General features: G+C 37.9%; 1 long non-coding RNA gene across 1 annotated transcript in view; it reads left to right on the forward strand.

The window, feature by feature from the left end:
- Nucleotides 1-1,721, forward strand: part of LOC108359668 (uncharacterized) — a 4,294-nt gene extending 2,573 nt beyond the window's left edge. The window contains exon 2 of the long non-coding RNA XR_001846970.1: nt 1,559-1,721. This is a non-coding gene — a long non-coding RNA (uncharacterized LOC108359668). The remainder of the gene's footprint in view (nt 1-1,558) is intronic.
- Nucleotides 1,722-4,564: the final 2,843 nt, after the last annotated feature.

The raw sequence follows: 4,564 nt of genomic DNA on the forward strand, positions 1-4,564 counted from the left end.
TCCAGGAAGCCGAATACAATTTTTTATTTCCTTTTAAAATTTATTTGTTAATGCAGGTGTGGTGGTTGAATGGCTCGAGAGATGTTGCTTATAGCAAGGGGCCGGCATGTTTAGGCCACTAGACTAAACCAAACTTTGAAAAGGGTGAACCACCCTAATGTTCATGTGCATACACACACCCATATGTACATACATACGAATATGAGCATATAAATAATTGCATTATTTTTCCCGCCAATTATTATAACGAATTAGCCAAATTTCCCCTCAGCACATCTCGCTGTTTGAGGATTCGGCTAAATCTGTCAACAAATAGAGCGGCCATTCCAGTGTTTCACTTAATAGAGCACGGACGCCTATCAGTCACCACCCTTCATCACACACCATACAGGTAATATTTCGTATTCACCTTATATTTGTATATGTGTATACATACATAATTAATAATTCAAACACATATTTGACGGAGAATTAATTTTTCGTGGCTTTATTTATTTTCTCGGCCTACACTGAAAATACATTGGTGCAACCTACGGCAACATACGGAGCTTCGAAGAAAGTAGTTGCACCTATGAACAGACCTCTTTGGCAAAATAATTAGATCTCATTTTGAAACACCTAGGTCGTATTTAGGAAAACGACCATTTAACCTCAGTATACCATCTGTCAGATAGGGGTTTAACGACGCGATTTTTGATGAATGCTTAACTTGTTGTCCGCTCGCTAATATTTCGTACTCCTCGCTGTAAAAATTTCGCTATGTGTGTTCGATCAAGTACATCTCCGTTGTTTGATTTCTCGAAGTATTGATTTTTATGGAAAAAGCGCTTCAGGCGAAAATTTTTAATAAAAAATCGCGCGATTTTTTATTAAGAATTTTCATTATTTATCGAAGTATTGATTTTTATGGAAAAAGCGCCGCATGGGAAAATTTTTAATAAAAAATCGCGCGATTTTTTATTAAAAATTTTCATTATTTATCAAAGTATTGATTTTTATGGAAAAAGCGCCGCCGGCGAAAATTTTTAATAAAAAATTGCGCGGTTTTTTATTAAAAATTTTCATTATTTATATATATATTAAACGAAAGAAGATACCGAAAAGCATTGAACAGTGCACACACCTTATAAGGAAAAGTGAATTATTACGAAATACTAATACAGTGGCAGCACTATAGCTATTTTGGAATGTCGCGTTTCAGTTCGCAAAGATTGTCAACTTCTTTTTAATAACAAAATAATCTATCTTAGGTTAATAAAACTATGTGTTTGTTTAATAAATAAGTTAAATTATATATTTTAATAGTGTTTAAAAAGTGAGAACAGGTGATTTAGTGAATGTTTGTCGGTGTAATTGCCCATAGAAAACAACGAAATTTAACAAAAGCTTTTTGTTCATAACTTTTAAATGGTTAATAATATTAGCCTTCCCCCTCCGGATTGTTAATAGGGGGACCGAAACGCGTCGTTTGGTACCCCTCCCGACTTTTCCGGACCTTTTTTAGGGGTTGTTACCCTACACTAGAGAATTACCGTTAAATAAACTGAAGCTTTCAAAGCAAGCAATGTAAAGTATTGAGATGTCGACTTGGATTTTATAACAGTGCAGAAAATTTCTACAGTCGGGCGTTGTTTACTACAGTTTGCAAAAACTTACAGGAATGCAAATCGACGGTGGAAAAGTGCTGCCCTAAATTAAAACGTAGAGTCGGAAGTGAGTCGGTGAGTTTTTGTATTCTTCATATGTTCGTTTATTATGGAATTTTGGTAAACTATGTTTGTGTTTAAGATTTGAAAACAAAAAAAAAAAAATTAAATATATTGTATTATACAGTAAACTGTTCTGGTAGGGACGTTTCCTTCCTTTTGCAAACATACATACATGTGCGTATGCACGTTAGGGTCGTTTTTGTATTGGGGAAAATAAAGGTTATCTGTTTGTTTTGTAATAGTGATATTATGTTGATTTAGGAATAAGAAAATCGCATTTGGTCACCGTCGATACGGTTCACTCACGTAGCCTAGTGTGTAAGCGTGCTACACACGCCTACTAGAACACATGCTCAATTATTTCAAAATCTCTTGAGGTGCGACTATTCGTTTTTATATTTGTATGTTAATCTGCCCTTCGGTCATTCTAAGACGGAATCTTGCGATTCTGCAAAGATTTTTAAGCACAAAAATTATATGCGCTTCTTTTTTGATGAATGATGGTTGTAAGAAATCGGGGGGTTTATTATACCTAACAAGTGAGAATACAGTATGCAGTGTTAAATATCTATTGTTTGCCTATTAAGTAGTGGAATCGATAGATAAACAAGAAGTGGGATTCGCAGTTGGTTTCACATGGAGAGATAGTTGCTGGGTTATTCTTACACCCTACTCTGGACAAGAATTTCTTTGCACGTATGAGTGTAGACGTTGTGGATTGTATGTAATTTTGCGGGTTTTGCGAAAAAGTGGGATAGTTTAGGTTTTAGAGAAGTGGAGTTTTGACTGAAAGTTGTAGTATTGTTGCCCAGTACCATGGAGTTGCGTATGGCGCTCAATTATTGCGGTTGTTGTGCCGCGCCTCCACTTACTTTCTGCGGGTGTTATTGCGAATTGGTCGTAGGTTGCGTTCGTACAACCAAATGTGCCTCTTTGGTGTGAGGACTTTTTACGAAGGGTAGCTTCAGTCCCTCCCCCGCCCAAAGAATTTGGCAGTAATTTTCGCCGTAGTTTTGGCGTTCCTGTGTTAAACTATTTTTCTTTATTGAAAGTGTTGTTTTTAGGTGGCCTTTTGAGGACGTAAGCCGCTTCTTTAATGAGACCGCATTAAAGAAAGATGCGCGTTTAGTGGTTAGGGATTTCGGCTCCGTCTGGCCAGTTACTATCCAGCCGAAGACGGTTTCTTGTGCAAGTAGAGTTCCTTTCCTTTGGATACCATTTAATATTATCTGGGCATAAATATCGCCGCCCAGGATAAGATCAACGTGTTAATTTCTGAAGAAGTTCTTGTCCGCTAATAGTAGGTCCGGAAACGCTTGCCTCGTCTTAGCCTTTACTTCGCAAGTCGGTAAGTTTCCGGTGAGTTGCGGCAGAACTAGGACTTGCGTATTTATATTGATTGACGGGTCAATGGGTGACCGCAGTTGAACGACGCACGTTTCTTTTACTTGTGCAGAAACACTGTTGTTGATGCCTGATACCTGGGCACGCATTCTCTTTGATGGTAGGTTGATTTTGCGTTTAAGGCTTTCTGTTATAAAAGAGGCTTCTGATCCGGAGTCTATAAGTGCGCGGACTGTAAAGTTATTATTCGCGTCTTGCTTGGGCTTGAGCGGAAGATGAGGCGATGTCGTCTGTAGAAAAGGAATTAGTAGTTGGAAAAGTTGCTTTTGGCGGAGCCGTCTGGGAGTGGAGGAGCGTATGGTGCCTCAAGTGACATATTCTACAATTAAATGAGCTTTTGCACCTCGACACCACATGTCCGGAGGATAGACAGTTCAAGCAACTGTTATTATTCTTTAGGAAGGAGATTCTATCGGCTGTTGCTAGGTTGAAAAATTCTTGGCAACTTGATAGCTTGTGCTCGTTGCTCTTACAGAAAGTGCATATTGCCTTGGGTACGCTTGCTTGGAATGGCTTCAATCTTTTTTGCTGACTTTCCATATGGTTGTTACTATTGTGCGGTCCTGTAGTTGGGTAATTTTTACCGCCTCTAATGTCTGAAACGGTTTCTAGAGTTTGAAATCGTTGTGATAGAAATTTATTCATGTCTACCCACTTTGATATTTCAGTTTTGTTTTCAATTGTTTGCTCCCATAACGCTAATGTAGTTTCTGGTAACTTAGTCGAGCATAGATATGTAATAATTGCATCCCAGTTTGAGATGTCAATTTGATGACATTGTAAGGACGAGATGCAATTATTAATATCGCGCTGTAATTTTTTAATGGAGCTGCCACACTCATTCTCTACCGCCTCTAAGTTAAACAGAATCTTGAGTTGAGTATTTACCAGGATACGCTTATGCAGTTTGAAAGCCTTCGTTAGTTAAGTGACATTTACTCACGATCTCTCTGGCCTCCCCCTCTGTTTTTTTGTTCAGGTGGAACAATTTTTCCACAGGGGTGAGGCGCTTGTTGCGTATATATATGGCCGTAAACATGTCTCGGAAAGTCGGCCAAGAGAGATAGTCGCCTTTGAATACGTCCGTATCACACGGCGGTAGTTGAATATTATGTTCTCGGGCGGCCATATCCTCTACATCATTGTCATTCTTTACTAACTTTGCATGGAGTTCTGCCATGTTAGACATGCCGCTCAGGTATACAGCATACGAACTTTTGTACTTCGGTTTCACAGTGGCGACTCCTGTGGGGTCTAACCTATCGGAATGTACAAGTTCCTCATACGCTGTCTTTACCTTCCTCCATATGGCTTTATAATAATAATAATAATTATTATTATTATTATTATTATTATTATAGATATAGATATAGATATAGATATAGATATAGATATAGATATAGATATAGATATAGATATAGATATAGATATAGATATAGATATAGATATAG

This window comes from Rhagoletis zephyria, unplaced genomic scaffold (assembly GCF_001687245.7).
Source record: "Rhagoletis zephyria isolate East Lansing unplaced genomic scaffold, Rhagoletis_zephyria_1.1 Rzeph_scaffold_00433, whole genome shotgun sequence".
In the NCBI taxonomy this organism is placed as follows: Eukaryota; Metazoa; Arthropoda; class Insecta; order Diptera; family Tephritidae; genus Rhagoletis; species Rhagoletis zephyria.